At 37.3% G+C, this 27,109-nt stretch overlaps 1 protein-coding gene across 50 annotated transcripts in view; it reads right to left on the bottom strand.

Moving 5' to 3' along the window:
• TRDN (triadin) overlaps window positions 1-27,109 on the bottom strand; it is a 408,839-nt gene that overhangs the window by 347,101 nt on the left and 34,629 nt on the right. The gene's annotated exons all lie outside the window — the stretch shown is intronic.

The raw sequence follows: 27,109 nt of genomic DNA, 5'->3' as shown, positions 1-27,109 counted from the left end.
TAAAACAGTTCAAATGGATGAAATTCCTTTTGGATATCCTAGTTTAACAGCATAATTGACCCTCTATTGATGTCATTCATTTTTATTTGTGAAAGGGGCACAGAAGATCTAAGAGATTAATGTTGGAAAATCTTATTATATCCAAAACCTTTTTAGACTTGCTTTTAAAAGTCTACACATTAATGACTGAAAATTCAAAATATAAAAAATAGCAAAATAAATAAATAGATAATTATTTGGCTTCTTTATTAAATAATAGTTGATTTATTTGTGTTCTCAGCATCTCAAAACAACTGTTGACATATTGTTCTAATTATACATACTTTTCGGCACATGCAAATAAATACATAAACATGTTTTATTTGTTCCTGACAAGTCATCATCATACTCTGTTATTTTTTTTAACTAGGCAATACATCGTAAACATGTTTTCTTGCTGTATGTATTCCATAAAACATCACTTAAGTGGCTACATGGCATGTCATTCCGTGGCTATGCAAAATGTAGTCAAACAGCATTCTACCCTAGAACATGGCAGAATTTTTCTCAGCACTTATTAATGATTTTTCTATTAGGAGAATTTTCTAAACATAGAATTTCTGGGCAAATAATATAATTACTTTTATATCTTTTGAGAATATATGCGTATACTTGAAGGTCTATTTTAGAAAATTGTATATGCCAGCGGTCTGCTTCCTTATCCTTGACAACCCTCGGTATTACCAGTGTTCAAAATATGTGTAATCGCACAGTAGGATACTTCAACTTCATTGGCAATTCTTTGATTATTAGAGATAAGCTTTTTATAAGTTTATTCTTCATTTATATTACTTATCTTGTGAAGTTTTTTGTTCATTTTTCTAGAAAGATCCTTTTGTTGGTTTACTAAATTGTGTTCATATGTACATATATATAATTTATATGTATGTATTTTGTCTAATATATATGTATATGTACATATATAGGTTTCCCTGGTGACTCAGTGGTAAATAATTCAATGCAGGAGACATGGATTCAATCCCGGGTCAGGGAGATCCCCTGGAAGAGAGCATGGCAACTTCCTCTAGTATTCTTGCCTGGAAAATCCGATGGACAGAGGAGTCTGACTGGCTTTAGTCCATGGGGTCGCAAAAGAGTGGGACACGATTTCGTGATTAAAGCAACAACAAATGTACATATGCATATATGCATGTGTCTACACTTATATGTACTTACATGTATGTATGCATGTATACGTCAGTTCAGTTCAGTTCAGCCGTTCAGTCATGTCCGACTCTTTGTGACCCCATGAATCGCAGCACGCCAGGACTCCCTGTCCGTCACCAACTCCGAGTCCACCCAAACCCATGTCCATCGAGTCGATGATGCCATCCAGCCATCTCATCCTCTGTCATCCCCTTCTCCTCCTGCCCTCAATCTTTCCCAGCATCACGGTCTTTTCCAATGAGTCAGCTCTTTGAATCAGGTGGCCAAAGTATTGGAGTTTCAGCTTCAACATCAATCCTTCTAATGAACAGTCAGGACTGATTTCCTTCAGGATGGACTGGTTGGATCTCCTTGCAGTCCAAGGGACTCTCAAGAGTCTTCTCCAACACCACAGTTCAAAAGCATCAATTCTTCTGCACTCAGGTTTCTTTATAGTCCAACTCTCACATCCATACATGACCACTGGAAAAATCATAGCCTTGACTAGACAGACCTTAGTTGGCAAAGTAATGTCTCTGCTTTTTAATATGCTGTCTAGGTTGGTCATAACCTTTTCTTCCAAGGAGTAAGTGCCTTTTAATTTCATGGGTGCAGTCACCATCTGCAGTGATTTTGAAGCCCAGAAAAATAAAGTCAGCCACTGTTCCCACTGTTTCCCCATGGAGGAAAATGAAGTGATGGGACCGGATGCCACGATCTTAGTCTTCTGAATGTTGAGCTTTAAGCCAACTTTTTCACTCTCCTCTTTCACTTTCATCAAGAGGCTCTTTAGTTCTTCTTCACTTTCTGCCATAAGGGTGGTGTCATCTGCCTATCTGAGGTTATTGATATTTCTCCCAGCAATCTGGATTCCAGCTTGTGCTTCCTCCAGCCCAGCATTTCTCATGATGTACTCTGCATAGAAGTTAAACAAGCAGGGTGACAATATACAGCCTCGATGTACTCCTTTTCCTATTTGGAACCAGTCTGTTGTTCCATGTCCAGTTCTACCTGTTGCTTCCTGACCTGCATACAGGTTTCTCAAGAGGCAGGTCAGGTAGTCTGGTATTCTCATCTCTTTCAGGATTTTCCATAGTTTATTGTGATCCACACAGTCAAAGGCTTTGCCATAGTCAATAAAGCAGAAATAAATATTATTGTGGTACTCTCTTGCTTTTTCGATGATCCATCGGATGTTGACAATTTTATCTCTGGTTCCTCTGTCTTTTCTAAAACCAGCTTGAACATCTGGAAGTTCACGGTCCACATATTGCTGAAGCCTGCTTTGGAGAATTTTGAGCATTACTTTACTAGTGTGTGAGATGAGTGAAATTGTGCGGTAGTTTGAGCATTCTTTGGCATTGCCTTTCTTTGGGATTGGAATGAAAACTGACCTTTTCCAGTCCTGTGGCCACTGCTGAGTATTCCAGATTTGCTGGCATATTGAGTGTAGCACTTTCACAGCATCATCTTTTAGGATTTGAATAGCTCAACTGGAATTCCATCACCTCCACTAGCTTTGTTTGTAATGATGCTTCCTAAGGCCCACTTGACTTCACATTCCAGGATGTCATGTATACTTGCACGTTTATAAATAAATACACACTTAGAGGATAGTACTACTTTAACCTTATGTTGCAACTTTTTTCCTTCTACTGTTTACCTTTTCTTTTCAATGATACTTTTATGTATAAACATTTAAAAATTTTGTAACTCATGTTTCTCTTGTAAAGTTGCTGCCTTTATACGCCCAGAAAGTTGCCCCTCAGTGGAGAGCAGGCATATATGATTATATCCATAACCTTTACTCAGAGAAAGTTATCTCAAGAGGAAACTTAGAGATAATTTGTAATAAATACATCATGTTTTATTTAAGAACAATTGAAGACCAACCAGAAATTACACAGATGTTAAGTAAATGCCTAAGTACTAAGGAGAAAAAATACTTCTAACAATCCAAATATTTTTGCCAAAATCACAGCTTAACAACATATTTCATATATTTTAAATATGAGCTACGTTGTCTGCAACAATTAAAGAATTACATATGAGGAAAGTGAAAATTTTGATTAATCATATTTTAATATACAGAAGAAAATATTTTCAATTTTATCTCTAAATTATATTCCCAATTTCTTTTTTAAAAAAGCAAACTTTCAAACTTCTTTGATACTAAAATTTAAAAAAAGTTTTTTTTCCATTCCTAACCAGAAACTTTTTTGATATTTTTCACAAAATAAATTTCACCTAAATGGAATTACTCTTAGAATAATAATCTTCATTATTATCATCATTACACTGACCACCATTTCCACAGCTAGGATTATAACCACTACTGTCATTAAAAGGAAGGCCTAGCAGTGCAAGATTAACCTTGGAAGCAAAGGTTGAGGGCCTAACTCCTAAATAAATGGAGACATTTATTTCCACTTAATAAGCATGTATATTAGGCTAAGACATTTTCAATGAACCAGAAAAAAAAGAATGTTATAATTCCCTCACTGTCTTTTCTAATCAATATATTTTTTGTAATATAGGAAAAGAGGAACACATACTTTAATTGATTCATATTAATGGATGCTGTTTTACTCCATTAACAAAATTAAGAAAGATGATCAATAAAAAGTTACTTTTGTTATAGTACAAAAATTATCAGTGTAACTGAATTCTTTAAAAGTACAAAATTAAAGTTTGAACCCTCAAACAGATGTGTACACCAGGTACTTAAAGTGCAAATCCAGTTCATAAGACAATTTTTAATTGACAGAAGAAATGAAAATATCACATGCAAAATTAAGTATTCTAGTTAATAAAATTTTACCCTTTGTTTCTTTATCCATAAAATGGTAATTATATCCCCTATATATTAAAAAAAAAAAAAATAAATGACATAAAATCTAGACTGGGGAAAGAAAATCAAACACATTCAAGTGTATACATACATTTGTATGTATTAATAGCAAACACCTGGAGAAAGAAAGTGCAATCCAGGATTCTTGCCTGGGAAATCCCATGGACAGAGGAGCCTGGTGGGCTACAGTCCATGGGGTCACAAATAGTCGGACATGACTTAGTGACTAAATAACAGTAATAAATGGACATACCTAATGCAACTATTTTGAGATGACAGTGGTAAATCTAGGCATATATTTTTAAGAGTAAAAAGCTGATGAGAAACGTCAGCAGTAAAAACATTTAATTAAAATTTTAAAACACCTTTAGATATAAATCAACAATAGTAACAATAAATCTTCTCTGAAAAACTATGTGAATACATATCTCAAGCTCAAGAACTCAATTTAGTTGAAATGATACCAAGATGGAAAAATAACTTTAAAAAACAGATTTCACAGACTGTACTTGAGATGGTGTTCAAAGAAGAAAAAATTAGAAACAGCTTATATCATATCCTCTCATTGATTTTGGTGCCAAAGTCCGATCACTTCTAAATGGCAGTTCTGAAAATGGATGAATGATAGAAGTGCTTTGAAATGCGATTTAAGACTCAAGTGGGGCTACAAGTGAATCAAATCTTTGGAATAATGATTTGCAGGAGAATAAGTGAATTTTAAGTGTTTAGGAGAGGCCCACCTGAAAGCTGATATGTTGCTAATCTCCTGATTTTTAACCTCAGAAGGCTTCCTACTACAACTATATAGAGAACATGGGAAGGAATTGCTTTTGCTCTTCAGATTCACTTCAGTGAACTGTGTATTAGAGAGTATTTCTGCAGACAATGTGGTACACAGCTGCTTGCAATCTTGAAACTGAATGAATAAACTTACTGAAATTTGATACAAAATTAGTTGAACCTTGGTCCATTTTTAAAAGACAGAAAATTTTAATACAGTAAGAATTTATATATTTTCTCCTTTTTTATCAGAAAAAAATGAGAAACTATAAATTCAGGAAGTAATGCAAATTTAGAGTTAAAATATGACTTTTAATTGCTTAAAGAACTGCTTTTAATATATATTCTAAATTTTATTTCACCTTACAGTCCTGCCTAAACAATTATGGCACTATATTTTAAAGAAATAAAAAATAAAGTTAACACTAACCAATTTTTAAAATCTTTTTCATTTCTTTCATCTTCACATCTTCAAAAATTCTACTTAAGAATTAAGATTAAAAAGTGATGAAAATATATTCTGAGCATCCAACAAAACCATAAACAATTTGAAAGTAATCTGAAGGTTATTTTGTTTAAGGAAAATTATGTGCTGCCTTTGTTATGGAAACACACTAGCTTGTACCTTTCAATTTCCATTCACATTTATTTACAGAAGCCACACACATGCACAGCCAAGAGGAATAAAATTGAGGGGAAATAAATTGCCTTCTCTGACAGCTGGTCAAGATAAATGCAAAGAACAGAGTGTGTAATCTGAGATTATTTAATGTTTGAGAAGCACTTTGAAGATGACAAGAGCTAGTTATTGATACGGCAGAAAAAATGAGAGGTAAATATTACTGAGTACTTCAACATGGGTGATGCTTCTTGAAAGTTGGTGTCTCACAATTGAAGCAGAGAAGTGAGAGTATATGAAAGTATTTTCCATGACTACTTTTTCATTCCATTCCTTTTGATTTCATACAAATTAATTTGATTGCCAGATAGCCAGAATCAGCTTCAAAAGAAGTGGGGCTCTGGCTAGAGGGCCAAGAGACTCTGCTCTATAAAATAAAATTAGGGGCTGTCTATGTAGTGGTTCCAAAGACCAGCTTCACAGACAGGTTATGCATTGAAGAATAAGTCATAAGCCTTCTGAAAGAACTCACTTAACCTCATCATGCCTTGTTAATCAGATGAGGAAACCACCACGCACACTTGACCATTATTACTCCTCTGGGACAGTAGCAATGCAGTCTCTTCCAGGATGCTCAAGAAAGACACCTATACTCTAGAATGGTATAAATAAAATACTGCATATCCATTTCATAAAAGCATAAATTATGAATTCACATTTAATTGTGAGATGTGGTTTATGGAAAATTCTAACACTAAATTTTTTCTTCAAAAATTAGAGAGCAAAGAAGAGAGGAGAAGCATATACTATTCAAGGAAAAAAAATGTTATTTCAAAATTATATTAAGAATGTAATTCCCAATCACAAGAATGACCTTTACTATATTTTTAAGTGTTCCTGAAAACATGCACATAAGAAATAATTTTGGAGAAACTCTATTGAAAAGATCCTTAAGCAAATGAAGTTGAAGAGTGAAGATTTATACATTTTTTAACTTGTATATTTTATTAATCCAGTGTTTGAAGAATGTCTATATGTATAAATGCAATATTGATAACAAACACAGTTATCAAACGGGAGATGTGGCAGGAGGTGATAAATCAGAAGCTTGGGGTGAACACACACACTATATATATAAAATGGATAAGCAATGCTGCTGCTGCTGCTAAGTCGCTTCAGTCGTGTCTGACTCTGTGCGACCCCATAGACGGCAGCCCACCAGGCTCCACCGTCCCCGGGATTCTCCAGGCAAGAACACTGGAGTAGGTTGCCATTGCCTTCTCCAGGGATAAGCAATAAGAGCCTATTATATAGCACTGGGTACTCTACTCAATATTTTGTGATGACCTATATGAGAAAATAATCTAAAAAAGAAATATATGTATATGTATAACTGAATCACTTTGCTGTACACCTGAAATTAACACAACATTGTATTAAAAAATCAACTATACTACAATAAAAAATGTCTATGATATGCATAGAGATCTGTAACAACTAAATCATGCTTATTCTTGTATATATAAACTGAATGAAAAAGGATTTTGAGGGCAAGATAAATCATGACAATTCACAAAAACAATCTTTATCAAAATAATCCTAGATATTCTAATTGATATATATATGTGTAATATTAGTAAACCATAAGTAGTAATCTAACATAATTTTTAGAAGAATCTAGATTCTAAGCACTTTAAAAGAAACTATATATTCTTTCAAGGTAAAAACTGCTTTTGTCTTAAACCAGAAACTGACCCCTTGCCAATTTCAATGAAAGTCCTAAATTGCCATCTTTTCCCCCAGATCTGGGGCATGTGACTATATTTCAGAGGATGATTTGGCTACCTAAGCTATCTGGGAGATGGAGAGATACATACCTCTATTTTATATTATCTAGCACTCCTTCCTACCTACCCACTGCCTCTACTCTTCCCGCAAGTGAATTTCTTTTTCCGGGGCTGAGATTGGAAAACGAACCCTTTCTTAACCCTCAGCCATAGCAATGGGCCTTTAAGACAAGCCTGATCATCAGAGTATTTCCTCTTGCCTAGGACTGTGAAGGGATGAGGCAATCAGAAACCTCCTCATTTTTCATGGAACTGTTGGAGGACACTCTTTCTGCTGGGGTTGCCAAGCTGGTAGGATCTGCCAGTGACCCTCTAGCCCACCAGTTGAAGAATCCGCTGCTAGATGGAAACAGGCAGAGTCCAGACACCACCATGTAAGGTTCATGGTGCCAGTTGTGTTTAGAGCCACACTGATCGCTGGACTTTCCAGTTACATGAGAATATATAAACTGTTTTCATTTGGATGAGTCTACATTACCAGTCATCAGGAATTCTGATGGATGGTTTTGCTTCTACTACGAATGTAAATAATTATTTTCCTTCATTTGTTTGTGTCATAAGGAGTGATGATCAGTCAGAATAATCTAAATTATCTAGCTCTTCTTTTTTTCTTAAATCATTTTTGAAAGAAAACCTCAAATCTCACTCTTATTTTTTAAGTGGTTGTGCTATTATGGTCCTAAATGAAATGAGGTGTTCTGGTCAAGGTCAAATTTTAATATTAAAGTGCTATTTCTAGGAAGAACTCCTTTGTGTTCTGGGTGAGAGGCAGGATCTCTCTCCCTGGGCACTGACCCCTCGCTGTGATCTTCTAGCTCACCTCCCAGTACTCTTTACTGCCAGGTAATAGATGTCTCTTCTTGTATTGGCACCAGTAAGCCTACTTTTCCCCTACCTTTTGAACTTTTCTTTTTCTACACAGCAGTTCCTCTCCATTCAGAAAAATTGTTTTCTGACAAATAGCAAATTGAATTTAAAGGTGAAAAGTAATGATAAGTGCATAACTAGAATTCACTGAAAATGTATTGAACTTAAAGTACATTGTTTTACCAATCTAAAGTGGGTAAGGATTTCTGATGAATTCCTTTTTTATTTCTATTTTTTTAAAATAGAAACTCAATTCTTTTTCTTTTAAATTAACTTAATTGGAGGCTAATTACTCTATAATATTGTGGCAGCTTTTGCCATAAATCGACATGAATTGGCTTTGAGTGCACATGTGCACCCCCCTCATCCTAAACCCCCCTCCCACCTCCCTTCCCACCCCGTCCCTCTGGGTTGTCTGTGAGCACCGGCTTTGTGTGCCCTGCTTCATGCATCCAACTTGCACTGGTCATCTCTTTTACATATGGTAATATACATGTCTCACTGCTATACTCTCAAATCATCCCACCCTTGCCTTATCCCACATAGTCCAAAAGTCTGTTCTTTACATCTGTGTTTCTTTTGCTGTCTTGCATATAGGGTCTTTGTCACCATCTTTCTAAATTCCATATTATGAGTTAGTATACTGTTTTGGTGTTTCTCTTTCTGACTTCACTCTGTCTAATAGGCTCCAGTTTCATTCACCTCATTAGAACTGATTCAAATTGATTCTTTTTAATAACTGAGTAATATTCCATTGTGTATATGTACCACAGCTTTCTTATCCATTCGTCTGCTGATGGACATCTAGGTTGCTTCCATGTCCTAGTTATTGTAAACAGTGCTGCAATGAACATTGGGGTATATGTGTCTCTTTCAATTCTGGTGAAATTCCACTCTTAAAAGCCAAATTCTCTTTCAAGAATCGCCTCAAATCTCAACTCCATAATGATATTCCCCTGATCTTATTAAGTGAACACTACTGTTCTTATTTACGATTCTGTAACTATATGTGGATGACACCACCCTTATGGAAGAAGAACTAAAGAGCCTCTTGATGAAAGTGAAAGAGGAAAGTGAAAGAGTTGGCTTAGAGCTCAACGTTCAGAAAACTAAGATCCTGGCATCTGGTCCCATCACTTCATGGGAAATAGATGGGGAAACAGTGGAAACAGTGTCAGACTTTATTTTTTTGGGCTCCAGAATCACTGCTGATGGTGACTGCAGCCATGAAATTAAAAGACGCTTACTCCTTGGAAGGAAGGTTATGGCCAACCTAGATAGCATATTTAAAAGCAGAGACATTACTTTGCCAACAAAAGTCCGTCTAGTCAAGCCTATGGTTTTTCCAGTGGTCATGTATAGATGTGAGAGTTGGACGGTGAAGAAAGCTGAGCACCGAAGAATTGATGCTTTTGAACTGTGGTGTTGGAGAAGACTCTTGAGAGTCCCTTGGACTGCAAGGAGATCCAATCAATCCATCCTAAAAGAGATCAATCCTGGGTGTTCATTGGAAGGACTGATGTTGAAGCTGAAACTCCAATACTTTGGCCACCTCATGAGAAGAGTTGACTCATTGGAAAAGACCCTAATGCTGGGTAGGATTGGGGGCAGGAGGAGAAGGGGACGACAGAGGATGAGATGGTTGGATGGCATCACCAACTCGATGGACATGGGTTTGGGTAGACTCCAGGAGTTGGTGATGGACAGGGAGGCCTGGCGTGCTGCAATTCATGGGGTCGCAAAGAGTCGGACACGACTGAGCAACTGAACTGAACTGAACTGAACTAACATTTTTTATTAACATAATACATGGATGAAATTATCCCAACTCTTCTATAGTTTTTCTTTTGATTTCAACAAAGTTCCAGGTTGGAAGCAAGTCATTTACCCTTTCATAGACCTTAGCACAGCACTTATTTTACACAGCGTGGCCCCAATAAATACTTATTTAATGTGAAAAAATTCATAAGTTTTGCTAAAGCAAATCAACTAAAGAAACTGTCATGATAAATAGCATCTATTTCTACATATAGAAGGATCTGCAGGATGCAGTGAATTTGTAAGAAAAAGAAAAAACTTAAAGTGGTCCATTTTCAAGGGTGGCTGGCTTTGAGTGGAAAAATTACTACCAGCCAAACTTGCCTAACAGCTTACTTATGTAGTAGCCGTAAGGATTACAAAATTGGAAAGCCTGGGCAAACAAAGGGAGGGTGGGATGCCTAGGATTTTCATGTGGGCTCACTCTATTGGTGAGTTCAAAACAGAAGAACGGAATAGGGTTTCATGCAGACTCATTCTATTGGTGAATTCAAAACACAAGAATGGGAATAGGTCCACAGGAAAGGAGGAAGATGTCAGGGAGGGGCCTGCCCAGAAGGAGGGAGGGAACAAACCTAGGCAACGTCCTGGGAGACTCTTCACCCCACGGTACTCAGCCAAGAGGAACTGGGGGAGGAAACTGCATGCTAGGAGACAAAATTGCTTGTTGTAATGACCCTGGTTGTGCCTGCTCACCAGACACCCGATCTTGCAAGACCATCATTAAAGCCTTGCTTCCTGCTGCACCCAGTGTCTTCAAGTCCATTCTTGGGTTTGGGCTGGTGGGTTTTATTTCCCACAATTTCAATCCAGAAATAAATATAAACCAAAAGATAGTGTTATGACATGAGACAATGTTGAATTAAGATATATGTTTACTGATAGAAGTAAAAGCATATCTATTCAGAAATTTTGCCATATGCAGCAACATGGGTGGACCTGAGTATTATTCTAAGTGAAATAATTCAAACAGAGAAAGATAAATACTGTATGGTATGACTTATACATAAAATCTAAAAATACAACAAACTAGCGAATATAACATAAAAGAAGATTTAAAGATATAGAGAACAAACTAGTGGTTACTAGTGGGGAGAGGGGAGAGGAAATAAAGGGGTGGGAAGCACAAACTACTGGGTGTAAGATAGGCCCCAAGTTGTTTTGTGGGACGCAAGGAAAATAGCAAATATTTTGTGAGGACTGTAAATGGAAAGTAAAATTGTATAGAAAAAAAAAAATTAATGTTAAAAAAATTGTATCTGTTCAGGGTGCATTTCAAAAGAAGTAGAAAGTTTAGTTGGTTAAAATAATTAATTAAGGCTTCCACAGAGGAGGAACCATGAGTGGGGCAGAGAAAAACATGTTCAATCTCCTTGACTAATAAAGCTTTTATTTACTAAATAATGCCAATAATTAAAAAGAGACACTCCTTTCCAATGAGGCAATTAAAACATTATTAAGGTTGTTAAATCTCCAAAAGGTACACCATCTGGGAGGGGTTTCTACAAGCAGATTGGGCAGAATAAGTGTGCAGATGACTAAAAGTGCTGAGGATCAAGTTACAAATATGTGATGGTGCATTTTCCTAGTCAGCTAGGGATCATCACAAAATACCACAGGCTGGGTGCCTTAAACAACAGAAATTGATTTTTTCACAGTTTTGAAGGCTGCAGTCTTAGATCAGGGTGCCAGCGAGGTTAGTTTCTGGGGAGGACTCTCTTGCTGGCTTGCAGATTACGGCCTCCTCACTGGGTGCTCACATGGCAGAGAGAGCTCAGCAAGCTCTCTACTGTCTCACTGTATAGGGGAACTAATTTCATTATAAGGGCTCTACCTCACTCCAATACTTTGGCCACCTGATGCGAAGAGCTGACTCTTTTGAAAAGACCCTGATGCTGGGAAAGATTGAGGGCAGGAGGAGAAGGGGATGACAGAGGATGAGACGGTTGGATGGCATCAGTGACTCAATAGACATGCATTTGGGTAAACTCCGGGAGTTGGTGATGGACAGGGAGGCCTTGCGTGCTGCAGTTCATGGGTCGCAAAGAGTCGGACGTGACTGAGCAACTGAACTGAACCGAACCTCTATGATTTAAACTAAGCTAATTACCTCCCAACATCTTATCCCCAAGTACCATCACAGTGAGGAATAGGGCAACATGTGAACGTGGGGGACACAATTCAGCCCATAGCCTGCATGTTTCTGTTTGATTATTTAAAAATTACTCAAATATTAATATAGTTAAGCTTAATAGACAAAGCTATTTTAATAGAGCTATACCTTTCATACTAAATTAAAGGAAATCATGGCCATGGCCCCTTACTACCAGTACATGCCCAAGTAACCCAAATCAAAATGTCAGTGCAATAGCTTAGGGATGGAAATTAATCAACAAGACCCATGATGTGACTTTTTCATGGCAATGATTTTGAGAGATTCAATCAAATTCATTTTCGGAAAATAACCCATCGTGACTTCATGAGCCCAGAAATTGTTATGCAAGAAGATAAGTCATTTTGGGGTCTGATTTTCTCAGTTTGAAGTTTGACTATGGGATTGACAGAAAATCTCTCAAATTCTGTGGATTCAATTTTAGGCAAAGAAATGTTAGACACTGGTTCCTGGCAAATATGATTTGAATAGACTAGACATAAGATCCATGGGCTATATTTAGTTCTTTCGAGAAATTAATCTTCTTGTATTTTATGTTTGGGTTGACATGTTTTCTTCCTGTGGCAAATACATATAATTGAAATGCTTTACCTAGCCCCGGCAATCTTCCTGCTAAATGGCCCCACTGTCATTGAATTACAAACCCCTTGAAAGAGAAAAGGACTGAGTAATGAACCTGCTACTTCAATTTGGGACAAAATCCTAAATTCAATGCTTCAAAATCACTAGTTTTCCACAACTTGTAGACTCAGATGTGTTTTTTACATTATTTTTCTTAAATTTTCATGGAAATCAACTCTTCTATAAGAATTAATCATCTCCAGCTGCTTTTACCTCAGGAGTCCGAATCCTACCAATGTGGTGTCACAATAGCTTTTACTTTCTTTCCATTAAGAGAGTGTAACAGTCCTCCCTGCCCCAAAAGAGCACACAGCATATTTATACTCTTTTCATATGAAGGTACTCTGTAATAATAATAAGGACTTCAAGGAATGCTTCTGCTTAAAACTATAGTCATATAAAAATGATTGATTTCTCACACTGCATCACCCACTTTCAGGAAACTTAAGGAAATGAAAGAACTTTCAAGTTCTTTCAAGAAATGCAATATTTCTTTCCAGTTTACTTCTCTGGGTGAATTTTTCATGAATCAATCTGGTTTATTTTTGACATAGTTAATGTTCGTAACAGTCATGTCTGACTCTTTGCAACCCATTGGATTATAGTCCGTCTGGCTCCTCTATCCATGGATTTCTCCAAGGAAGAATACTGAAGTAGGTAGCCATTCCCTTCTCCAGAAGATTGTCTTCACCCAGGGATCGAACTCAGGTCTCCTGCATTGCAGGTGGATTCTTTACCATCTGAGCCACCAGGGAAGCCCTATTTTTGACATGGTAGTGCTTTAGTTGCTAAGTCATGACTAACTCTTTTGACTCCATGGACTGTAGCCTGCCAGGATCCTCTGTCCACGGGATTCTCCAGGCAAGAATACTGGAGTGGGTTGCCATTTCCTTCTCCAGAGGATCTTCCCGACCCAGGGATCGAACCTGGGTCTCCTGCATTGCAAGCAGACTCTTTACTGACTAAGCTATGAGGGAAGTCCACATTTTTTACATACTTGTATATAAATAGTTATACTATTTATACTTATATATAAATAGTATATATTTATACTTATATATATATACTTATATATAAATAGTTCCCAGGTAGAACTAGTAGTAAAGAACCTGCCTGCCAATGCAGGACACATAAGAGACACAGGTTCCATTCCCGGGTTGGGAAGAGCCCCTGGACGAGGACATGGCAACTCACTCCAGTAATCTTGCTGGGGAATCCCATGGACAGAAGAGCCTGGCAGGCTACAGACCATAGGATCACGAAGAGTCAGACACAACTGAAGCAACTAGGCCACACAAATATAAATAAAAATAAACCTGTGTTTTCTATTTATAAGGAATTTGTATCCATTGGTTGGAAAAGTAGTGATAATTCAACAGCATAAAATTTTCATATGTGCATGTATATGGATAAAGATATTTTATAGTATATAATCACTAAATAGGGACATAACTGATTTTATGGAGTACCTCAGGGGCTTTTAAAATAAATAAAATTTACAATGAAGTACCATTGTTTTCATGCATCTGTAATTATTAGTAATATAAACTGACACTGTCTATAGTCACTCCAGAATTAATGCTATTGCCATATTTAGATTAAAAGCAGACATATAGTTTTTTTTAAGGTTTTTATTGGAGTACAGTTGATTTAAAATGCATTAGTTTCTTCTGTATAGTGAACTGAATCTGTTATACCTATACATGTATCAGCTCTTCTTTAGATTCTTTTTCCATACCAGTCATTACTAAGTATTGAGAAGAGTTTCCTATGTTATACAATAGGTCATTATTAGCTATCGATTTTATATATTGTAGTGTATATTTATCAATCCCAATCTCCCAGTTTATCCCTCGCTCCTCCTTGTTCTTTCCCCCCTGGTAACTGTAAGTGTGTTTTCTACACCTGTAACTCTATTTCTGTTTTGTAAATAATTTCCTCACCAGGCTCCTCTATTCACAAGATTCTCCAGGCAAGGATACTGGAGTGGGTTGCCATTTCCTTCTCCAGGGGATCTTCCCGACCCAGGGATCAAATCTGGGTCTCCTGCATTGCAGGCAGGTTCTTTACCATTTGAGCCACTAGGGAATCCCCAAAATACCCTTCTGTTTCTGCTCGGTTTCAAACGGGGGACCTTTCACATGTAGGGGACTATGATAACCACTACACTATGGAAACCAAGTAAATAAGCTCACTTGTACCATGTCTTTAGATTCTATATATACGTGATATCATATGACATTTGTCTTTTTCTCTTTGACTTACTTTACTCAGTATGACAATCTCTAGGACCATCCACATTGCTACAAATTATATTATTTCTTTCTTATTTATGGCTGACTATAGACCATTGTATATATGTACCACATCTTCTTTATTCATTTCCCCTGTTTAGAATTTTTTAATATCTAGTGAAGTAAAATACTTAAATTTTGTGAGAAAAAAAAATGTATGCTTAGAATTGGGCACCATTATAATAGGATATTGTATTTTGTTTAACTTGAACCCAAATCTTCATTAAGCTATTTGATAGGTTTAGAACCAATCAGAATAACCTAGCCCAAAACTTCATCTTTCTGAACTGAGTGCATATATTCCATGAAGAAAAACACATATTGCATGAATAAAATACAGTCTGAAAAATTTATTAGAGAGGTAAGATTTGTTGCGTATTTTTTAAAATCATCTACTCTACAGGGAAAAAATCAGCTTCCTGTGCTTTCAAAGAACTTCCAAATGAGCTTGAAGCTCTTTTATGTGTTTCTGAAAAGAACATTAAGGTATTCATGCCCATATTTTAAAAATGCAAGAAATTAGGTAAACACAAACAATACTTTATACAAATCTTCTAAGGAACTTACAGGGTTTTAGAAACAGCTGATAAAGCTGCACACGTGATATGAAAGGAAACTGAAACAGAGGAATTAAAAAGAATCAGTTGAAGAGTTGAAAAGACTCCTTAGAGTCTTTTCTGAAGACAACTCATTATCAGAGTTTTCAAAGTACTGTGTATTGCTTAGTCTCTAACATTTTCATCCTCTGAATTATTTGTCCAAATAGACTTAAAATTGATCTTACATTGTATGTGAGGAGGATGCCACTCACTGGCCACTAATAAAAAGGCTTTTTCTCTAGGCAATTAAAATTCTAATACAAAAAAATGTGAGAAAGCTAAAAGATAAACAAAGATGAATGGTTTAACTTTTTCCTTCTAGCCCCTTCATACCCATCAACATTTCAGTTTTTATTGAGCAGAAGAGCAGTCATTTTACTGTGTATTCTGAAGATAAAGTTATATCCTCAGCACCTCGAGGAGTAAGAAATAAATGGAAAACTAGGCCATTATTCTCTAAGAACCTATTTGGTATTTACTGTCAGGTGGGCTTCCCAGGTGGCACTAGTGGTAAAGAATCCGCCTGCCAATGTAGGAGATTAAGAGACGCAGGTTCGATCCCTGGGTTAGGAAGATCCCCTGGAGGAGGCCAGGGCAACACACTCCAGTACTCTTGATTAGAGAATCTCATGGACAGAGGGGCCTGGCAGGCTATAGTCCATAGAGTCACAAAGAGCTGGACACGACTGAAGCGACTTAGCATGCACACACGGACTTGACTTTGGTATTCATGCTAAGGACTGGGAGAGAGGGGCCACTTTCCTCAGAGTTAATCCATGGTTACCACAATGTGTTGGGTCTGTCAATATTATACAGAACAGTGAAATTCCCTAACCTATCATTTGAAAAGCTTATCCAAATAGGATTTTACTATTGACAGACCCATATTTCTGACATTAGATCACTCAGAGCAGTTATTTCTAGGGACTGAGCATTTTTCTAGGCTTTATTTGGCTAAGCTTATCCAAGCATTGCAGCTGCATTAGTATTACCAAGCCATAGCAAATTCGGTAAAATAAGCTTTACAAAATTGTGGTTGCCCTATAGCATGCGTTTTTAGAATCTACTAAGCAGCTTTAGCTGGAGGAACATAGCTCCACTGTTTTGCTTTACAAGATTCTTGCCATCCAATGTCTCTCTCCATCTTAGAGGAGAAGAGAAATGAGAAACAATTTAGGGATCATTTTTCTTGCATAAAAATCACTTTCCCTTGTAATTTTATAACAAAAGGGAAATGCATTAAATATTCAAATATGAATATTAAACCCTTTGATTCAGTATTAGAGGAGGTTCTTCAAAGATGGCATCAAATCTTTTCTGCATCTTAGTTCTGTGGAAATGTGCCTCTTATAAAAGACTCCAGAGATTGTAAAAAGAATCAGATCATAAAAAAAAATTTGCTAAGGCAATTTTCATAAGAAAATCGTAACTGTTAACAATCTAGTCCTAAAACTGATCATAATTATGTTGCTTTAGGCTTATACAGCATCTCTACTGCAGGGAAATGAAAGACAACCACACAAGCCAGATTGTGTGTGTGTGTGTGTGTGCTGCAGGGAAATGAAAGACAACCACACAAGCCAGATTGTGTGTGTGTGTGTGTGTGTGTGTGTGTGTGTGCTGCAGGGAAATGAAAGACAACCACACAAGCCAGATTGTGTGTGTGTGTGTGTGTGTGTGTGTGTGTGTGTGTGTGTGTGTATTATTTCCTGGAATAAAACTCGGTCATTTCAGAAGCTACAGTGACTCATAAAGGGCATTTGGCTTCCAAAGGTAACTGAAATTATTCACGTAACGACTTCTGGAAATAATGTTCTTGATTACTTTCCCTCTGTTATAGAAATGTTAAATTAAAAATATATATATATGCATGTGTGTGTATTTAAACATTTGTATGCACAGCTAAACACAAACATAGTAGGTTAGGCAGACATATGCCATCAACATATTTTAATGAAATGACAGACTATCAAAACCCAAGGTAATTACAATAAGGCCACTACTTGTCCAAATTATTCATTTTTCACTAAATTGAAATACTAGATTCTTTGAACCAAATGTCTTTGCCATTCAGTCACTAAGTCATATCCAACTCGTTGTGATCCCATGAACCACAGCATGCAAGGCTTCCCTGGCCATCACTGTCTCCCAGAGTTTGCTCCAACTCAGGTCCATTGAGTCAGTGATGCCATCTAACCATCTCATCTTCTGTTGCCCCCTTCTCCTCCTGCTTTCAATCCTTCCCAGCATCAGAGTCTTGATTTTCAGTGAGTCGGCTCTTCACATCAGGTAGCCAAAGTATTGGAGCTTCAGCTTCAACATCAGTCCTTCCAGTGAATATTCAGGGTTGATTTCCTTTAGGAATGACTGGTTTGATCTCCTTGCTGTTCAAGGGACTCTCAAGAATCTTCTCCAGGCACCACAATTCAAAAGCATCATTTCTTCAGCACTCAGCCTTCTTTATGGTCCAACTCTCATATCTGTACATAGCTACAGGAAAGACTATAGACCTGACTATGCAGACCTTTGTTGGCAAAGTGATGTCTTGCTTTTAAATATGCTGTCTAGGTTTGTCATATCTTTTCTTTCAAGGAGCATCTTTTAATTTTGTGGCTGCAGTCACCATCTACAGTGATTTTGGAGACCAAGAAAATAAAATCTGCCACTTTCCCCATCTAATTGCCATGAAGTGATGGGACCAGATGCAATGATCTTAGTTTTTGAATGCTGAGTTTTAAGCCTAGTTTAAGTTTGAAGCCTAGCTTGAAGGATTTTGAGCACCACCTTGCTAGCATGTGAAATGAGTACAATTGTATGGTAGTTTGAACATTCTTTGGCATTGCCTTTCTTTTAGATTGGAGTGAAAACTGACTTTTTCCAGTTCTGTGGCCACTGCTGAGTTTTCCAAATTTGCTGCATTTTGAGTGAAGCACTTTAACTAGATATTTAACAGTTAAATAATTCTATTCCTTATCCTTTAGTCCATAAACTTTATTGCAAATAAAGATGACACATTTTACTTTTTGCCAAAGGAATCAACATTTATGGGTGTTACGCTTTCAGATAAAAATGTATGATAGATTATAGCCTTTGTTTAATTTAATTATAATGTCATAAAAAGTTTAATTGTGGCTAAATTAAAATATTTACAGTAAAAATGTTTCTTCAAAGAATATCTGCTTCTTTCACTAATCTAAGAAAAAGAAAAAAAATCTAATAATTAAAAAATGCCTAAAGTATAAATGCAATTATGCAGAGTAAAATCTTGGCTATAATATTTGCTGATTGATCCGAAGAATATTTACTCAACAAAATCCACTGGATTGGCCAAAAAGTTCATTTGGGTTTTCATAAGATTGAACAGAAAAATAACTAACTTTTTGGCTAACCCAATACTAGCCTCAATACTTAAAATACACAGAATCCTTTTAGGTTAAGAAACAACTTAAAATTCATAATGAGAAATGTCCAAAAATCAATCTGAACTTTTTTTAGTTATTTACGTAACGTATCTTTCATATTTAAAAAAGAAACAAGCTTTTCAATTTATCTGTCAATCCTAAGGAATTCTCAGTTGCCAAATGATCAAATTTCATTCTCTAACAAGATGGACTAATAATTGCGAAGCCTAAAACAAACAAGCTAGAAAAATAAGTCTAGAATATGATACCAGCCCAAAATATGCCTCTGGAATACAGAAACAATGTTAAGGTACACAGTCTGAGAGAACCATAATTCCTCATTCATAAAAAAGACAATTTTTTAATCCATTGACTCCACAGTACTAAAAATGTTTAGAGCGGAATAGAAACATTCCCTGGTGTCCTACAAATTGATTCTCATGAAATTGAAATTGAAAATAATCTATAAAATTTGTCTTGATTATGTAATGCAGAACATTTTAATGAAATCACTTATTAATTTATTCTACTGTTCATTTGTACTTCTCATAGACCTTAAGAATAGAATTTAAAAAAAAAACTCATTATTCAGGTGACACTTAAGGAATAAAGTTTTATTATTTTTCATATGGCCCTTCCTATAGTCATGCATGCCTCAGATTCCATGGCCTATAAAGCAAGCCACTGGTGAATGAGACAAAATCAGTTGGTTCTGCAATGGGTCCAGATGAAAGTCTGAATAGCTGCTAAGTGGACTTTCCATAAATAGATTTACAAACCTAAATGAGAAATTAAAAAGCACTCAAATATTCATTTTATCTTCTTTTAAAGATGGCTTTTGTTCTTCTGACAGGAAAGAGTAACTAGAAAAGGACTTGTCAGGTTATTTTTAAAAAAGAAAAAGAATATGCCACAGGTCAACAGCAAAAGACTGGGAATGGAGCAGTGAAAGAGGTACTGGAGCAGAGGTGACTAAGGGACCTCTTGGGTGTCACTTCACCTACCTACAAGGCCACCAGTCTCAAAATGTAAGTCAAGGACTGGCTTTCCATCCCTACAATGATCAAGACCAGCAGAGAGTGCAAAAGTGATACTATTCAAGGAAAACCATAGTGCTCAGCAAGTGCCATGAAAGGAATGTGACCAATAGCAAAGTCCTAAGTGCATTAAAAGGGTTTTTAAGCAGATGACAGCAAACCAGCAGGTCATATTACTGTCACCTCTACCCTTGAGGCTCTGCTATCTACCAAGCCCTTACCCTAACACTGACAAAAAGCATGAGCACAAAGAACTGCACACACCCTAGTCTCAGGCAACCCTGGCTCCCATCACTCAGCCCTCTCATTTATATGTTCTGTGCGTGAGTGCTAAGTCACCTTAGTCATGTCTGACTCTTTGCAATCCCACGGACTGCAGCCCACCAGGTTCCTCTGTCCATGGGATTCTCCAGTCAAGAATACTGGAGTGGGTTGCCATGCCCTCCTCCACGTGATCTTTCCAACCGATGGACTGTGTCTCTTATGTCTCCCGTGCGGGCAAGTGGGTTTTTTTACCACTAGCGCCATCTGGGAAGCCCTTTATATACTCTGGCCAACTCCAAATTTCTGTGATTCCTGGGACACACGGTGTCTTCTTTCTCTTCTACGAATATAAGTGGTCTGCAGCCTAGGACTGAAATGACTTCATCCAGTTGTCCATCTTACCTCTTGCTCTCTCTTCAGCACTCAGTTTTATTGGGACACAATCACACTCATTTGTTTATGACTTGTCTTTTGTCTATTTCTATGATTTCCTGCTAAGGTAGCAGAATGGAGTAGTTGCAACCTAGATCATTTGGCCCACCACAGCTAAAATACTTACGTTTGGCCCTTTATAGAAAAAGTTTGCCAATGCCTGCTCTTGGAGGAGAGTAACTGATAAAGTAAGAACTTAAAAATATATGTTAAGTGGTTACTTCCCTGGTGGTCTAATGGTTAAGAATCCGCCTGCCAAAGCGGGGGACACAGGTTCGATCCCTGATCTGGGGAGATTCCACATGCCTCAGGGCAACTAAGTCCATGTACTGCAACTACTGAAGTGGCAGACTCTTGAGCCTGTGCTCTGCAACAAGAAAAGGCACTGCACCGCAGCTGGAGAGTGGTCTCCACTCGCCAAAATTAAAGAAAGACCGCGTGCAGCAACCAAGAACCAGCAGAGCCAAAAATAATAAATAAAATTAAAAATATTTGTGTGTGTGTGTGTGTATATATATATATTTGCATGTATTAAGTGGTTTTAAAATCAGGAAATACACTAAGCTAACATTTAAAAAGACTAATTAGATATAGGGGAGGCATATGACACAGTGACATAAAAGTAGGGTTTCGTACTGGATTTGAAGTTTGAATCCTGGCTTTTCTCTTTACTATTAACTGTACCCTAGTGTTCACGTATAAAACCGAGATCATTAAAATCCTCAGAAGACTGTCAAGAAGAATAAATTTTTTAGCACAGTGTCAGGCACAATACCTTACTTCTTTCCCTCTATTACTAACCTCCCCTACCTTAATGTATTTCTGATAATAGTGATAAATATGCTTCCATAAAAATATGGCTTCTTATAACGTCTCTCTTAGGATGAAAATTACTTTAGCTCCATCCATTCATTCTTTTAGCTCTGTACATGGTATTCTGAAGTACAAAGATTAAACTGCTTATTCATGTATATAATAATTGGGGTTGTATAACTGAGAATGTAAGCCCTGGAGGCTCAGAGTTTCATCTCTTTAAAGAGACTTTACATTGCAAAATATACAACTGATGTTCAACTCATTCATAACTACCATTAAAATAAGGCCAAGAGATGTAAACAACTCAGAATGTATTTCTCCAACCAATGTTCAGAATGCATAATGTGTAAAATCATGCATTTTCATTCATATGAAAAACTCATAATGTTTTTAATGCATTCGCCGCCAATTACAAAAAGCACAGTACTGCAGTTTTTGTTAATCTCTGCCACAATTTGGTGCTATTCTTTATTCTAAACAGGCATTAGATCCCGAAGGATTTTTTCACAAGGTGGTTATTTGGAACACAAATGTATTTCCCCATTTTAATTAAAGCATGTTATGAAGTTTGGTTATGGTCTCAGTATGCCCATCAAAACCTTTCTAATATTATGCAGCTGAATTGTTATACAAATAAAACCGTAGACATCCTCATGCTTTTTAATATGTTTGTATATTATCTACATGAGGAATGGGAGCAAGTCTTAGTCAGCTTAAGCCTCAGATCTTTTGAAAGTCTTAGATATAAACCTCCAGGGTGATTTAAAAATGTCTCTCCTTGATGCTTCCAGACCACCTGCTCCGTAAATTTATCTAAGACCTAGAGGAATTTCCAGGTGACTCTGTGGGAAAGAATCTGCCTGCCAATGCAGGAGACTCAGGAGATGTGGGTTCAACCCCTGGATTGAGAAGATCTCCTGGAGCATGAAATGGCAACCTGCTCTAGCATTCCTGCCTGAACAATTCCAAGGACAGAGGAGCCTGGCAGGCTACAGTCCATTGGGTCACAAAGAGTTGGACACGACTGAGGAACTGAGCACACATGTACCATCTAATACTGCAGTTGCCTGTGGGTCTCCAGCTAGAATGTAAGCTCCCTGAAGCTTCTCACACTCTCTGTCTACTTCTGGTACCCATAGCAATGACCAGTCCTGAAAGAGTGTTAGTGAATTGTGGTGCTAACCTGAATATCGAATGCCCCACAGAGCTTTTTACATAGGAGATGCTCCAAATTTATGTGACGTGTGAGAGAATTTAACCTTCTGTGTCCTTTGTGTTCTCAGTCCCAGGCCCTTTCTCCAAGGGTACATTTGGCCTCTGCTCCTTTATCACTAGATTATCACAATGTCTGAAGCCTGTTCTCATGTCAGGGAACAGTGTGGTCCCTTTCCCTAAGCCCACAGAGGGTCTGTAGGAGCTTAATCTCAGCCACTGCCTGCAGCTCTTCAGGAGGAAGAGCCCAGAAGGGTGGAATGCTCTTCTGGGAGCAGCACCTGGGTGGAGGATGTGAAGGGAAGGGATTTAGGATCAGAAAGGAGGGCTAAGTGGGCCAACAGTGAAGTGAATGGGTGAACAGTCCTGGCAGTGGGGGCTAAAGAGAGGGCAAGGAGCTTTGTTACAGGAAAATGAAAGAGGGATAGAAACAAAGTTTGGGGGACGGGCGGGTGGTAGCTGTTCTCAGTTTTTCTGGGTCCTGAGTCTTGTTTAGGTGGAGATATACATGCAGAGATGGGAAGAAAATTCAGAGCTTTGTGTTAAAAATATTAAAAACTCATAGTGAAGATGACTGGGGAAAAGAGAGCAACTACCATCACATTCACAGATAATTGTAAGTATTGTTGGGAAGTGTTCCTAAGTACAGAACTAACTCTAGGGCTTCCCCACCACTCCCCCAACCACCCACCCCACTTTTTTGCTTTCTAAATATAAACTCTGGAGAGCAGACTTTTTAGTGGTATCTATTTGATACCATTTACTGAAATTCAACTTACCAGTTGAATAACTCAACACAACTGAAACTTTTGAAATATGAAAATATTTTTTTAAAAAACAGTGCTACATCCACTTGATTCCTTACCCTTTCCTTACTCTCTCTACTAACCAAACTTGACAAGTTTATTTGCATTAATATACAAGACAGGCCAAGAAAGACTATTTGAAGTATAGCATAACCAAATTTGAGATGATGGATATTAAGTATTTGCATATAGATTTTTAATAAAGATCTTAGTGCAAAAATTATGTATTTCCTGGATGTATAGTGGAGACAGAATTCTCATTTTATAAATAAGAAAATGTGTTGCCATCAGCAACTCTGACTTCTAAGGGCCAAAATTGATCAGCTCTTTAAGAACAACATAATGCTTTGTTATACCATCATTGACGCCTTTTGCTCACCCATGCGTGATACATGCCTAGCCACCGGGATTTAAGAATATGGTTGCCATCCTTTCTGTACCTTAGCAAGCAGGTTTCCTCATGGCAGGCACTATGTTTCTTCAGCACTAAATCAAGTGTAAGAGAATCCAAGAATGGTCTCAGTCAGGGCTCCAGATACTCTAAATGACTCATTTGTACTAAACAAAAGAACCGTCCTTTCTAAGCCTTCACAACGGCTACACCAGAGCTCAAGGCATGCTGAAGAGAGAACATGCTAGATTTATACCGTGAAAGGAAAATCAAAATGGAGTTGGTACTGGTAAGAGAGCTCCCTAGAAATGAGCCAGGAGGCTGTTGAGAAAGGGTGTGACTTGGAATCCGAACATTGTCCGCTTACAGTCTTAAAGTAGTCATCCAGAACATCTGCCCAGTGTTCCAGATACTCATGGACATTTACCCTAAATCATTCATGACAATCTGTCCCCTAAGGACAAATATTTCCCTTCTTGCATCAGAGTCAGCCGTAATTCTTATCAGACAATTTTAACAACCTTGTACTTTTTGCCTTTATAAACCCTTGACTCTTTCTCTTACCCATAATACTTTTGGTTTTATCTGATCTATGTCTTCCAAATTGTAATGCCTAAGACCCCCAAATAAATGTTTTCTTATGTGCAGCCTTCTGTGTTTCTTAGTTGACAATACTGTTTCTTGCTTCTCTGACCAGGTATTCTTCTGCAGGGCACAACCTGTGGCAGTCCCCATCTTGGTCAATATGGACAGAGAAACTGTACGTCAATAGGTAATAAATAACCATTCAGAAAGTTTTAATTTGTTTGTTGGGCTAGTAATATCATATTTTGTGCAACATTTCAGAATTTATAAAGCCAAATTCATATGAATCATATCAACTGATCTTCCTGAGGGAGACTGGGAAGCTAATCCCATTCTCACTTCAGAGAAGATAAACAGATGCTCAGAGAGATTTTGTGAAAAGTACTGGAGAACTTCCAGATGTATAAGCTGAATTGAGAAAAGGCAGGGAAATCAGAGATCAAATTATCAACATTCATTGAATCATAGAAAAAGCAAGGGAATTCCAAAAACACATCTGCTAAAGCCTTTGACTGTGTGGATCACCACAAACTTTAGAAAATTCTTAAAGCGATGGGAATACCAGACCACCTTATGTGACTCCTGAGAAACTTGTATGCAAGCCAAGAAGCACCAGCTAGAACTGGACATGAAACAATGGACTGGTTCAAAATTGGGAAAGGAATACTTTAAGGCTGTATATTGTTACCCTGCTTATTTAACTTAGATGCAGAGTAGATCATGTGAAATGACAGGCTGGATGACTCACAAGCTGGAACCAAGATTGCGGGGAGAAATATCAACAACCTCATATATGCAGATGATACCACTCTCATGGCAAAAACAAAGAGGAACTAAAGAGGGTAAAAGAGGAGAGTGAAAAAGCTGGCTTAAAACTCAACATTCAAAAAACGAAGATCATGGCATCCAGTTCCATCACTTCATGGCAAATAGATGGGGAAACAACGGAAACAGTGACAGATTTTATTTTCTTGGGCTCCCAAATCACTGCTGATGATGACTGCAGCCACGAACTTAAAAGACTCTTGCTCCTTGGAAGAAAAGCCATGACAAACCTAGACATTATATTAAAAAGCAAAGACATTGTTTTGTCGATAAAGGTCTATACAGTCAAAACTATGGTTTTTCCAGTAATCATGTATGGATGTGAGAGTTGGACCATAAAGAAGGCTGAGTGCTGAAGAATTGATGCTTTTGAACTGTGGTGTTAGAGGAGACTCTTGAGAGTCCCTTGGACTGCAAGGAGATCAAACAAGTCAATCCTAAAGGAATTCAACCCTGAATATTCATTGCAAGGATTGATGCTGAAGCTCCAGTACTTTGGCCACCTGATGCGAAGAGCCAACTCATTGGGAGCAACCCTGATACTGGGAAAGATTGAGAACAGGAGGAGAAGGGGGCGACAGAGGATGAGATGGTTGGATGGCATCACTGACTCAATGGACATGAGTTGAGCAAACTTCAGAAGATAGTGAAGGATAGGAAAGCCTGATATGTTGTAGTTCAGGGGGGTCGCAAAGAGTCGGACTTGACTTAGTGACTAAACAACAACAACTGGAAAACAGTGGTGTCAAGACCAGAACCCAGATAGTTAAGACTTAGGTATATCAGCTTGAACTAGAATATCAAGAATAATAGTGAGGCAACTATATGTCTACTGAGGTAACTATATGTCAGACACTGGTTCTAAGTCTAGAAATATAGTCCTTATTCTCATGCTGTCTATATTCTAACAAAATAAATGTACATTTGAATATGTTTTCAAGGTGAGTTTGAATAAAAAGAAAAGGTTCAAGTTTAACTAAATCTGTTGCTTCCCCCAACTCAGCTAACTCCAGGAGTTACCCTATCTCAATCTATTGCCAAATGAAGGGAAAAGAATGAAGATGCTGCTGGCAACAAAGGGAAACTGAGCTCCATAAATTCGTAATACTTACCATAAACTTCCCTCACCCCACACTTATGAAGATAGACTTTGGAAAGTGCTGTTTTCAAAATAAGACTCTCATAAATTCTGTATGCCCTGTGGACTGGTAACAACAGTCCAGTCCAGGATAAAAACCTCAAAACAACCACAAAGGCAAAACTTAGTCATTTTGTTATTTCTTCCATAATAATGACTTCATACTATTACTTTAACCAAAGGACAGTGATTATATTTAAAATAAGCATGCAATTTAGATTTATAAAATTATGCAGCAATATAAAATTAAATTTTGACTTTATGATGTATTATTCAATTTAATATAAGTTCTTATTTAAATTTCAAGTATCTAGAACTCAGATCTTTTTTATTTCAAAGGCTAATGTATAACAAAATGGTTAGATCATGGGGCTACTGAAATCTAATTACAACCATAATCCTATTCATTGTGATTTTTTTTCCTGCATGGTGGTTTTTAAACATAATCAGCACAAAAGAAATTAGAGAGACATTATAGACAAACACATGCTTGCATTTCTGTCCAAGTTTGATTTTTTCATGAATTGTGAACATACTCTAAACTGAGA

This window comes from Giraffa tippelskirchi, chromosome 9, assembly GCF_054371585.1.
Source record: "Giraffa tippelskirchi isolate mGirTip1 chromosome 9, T2T-mGirTip1v1.2.pri, whole genome shotgun sequence".
NCBI lineage: Eukaryota > Metazoa > Chordata > Mammalia > Artiodactyla > Giraffidae > Giraffa > Giraffa tippelskirchi.
This window is presented reverse-complemented; position numbering and strand designations above follow the sequence as displayed.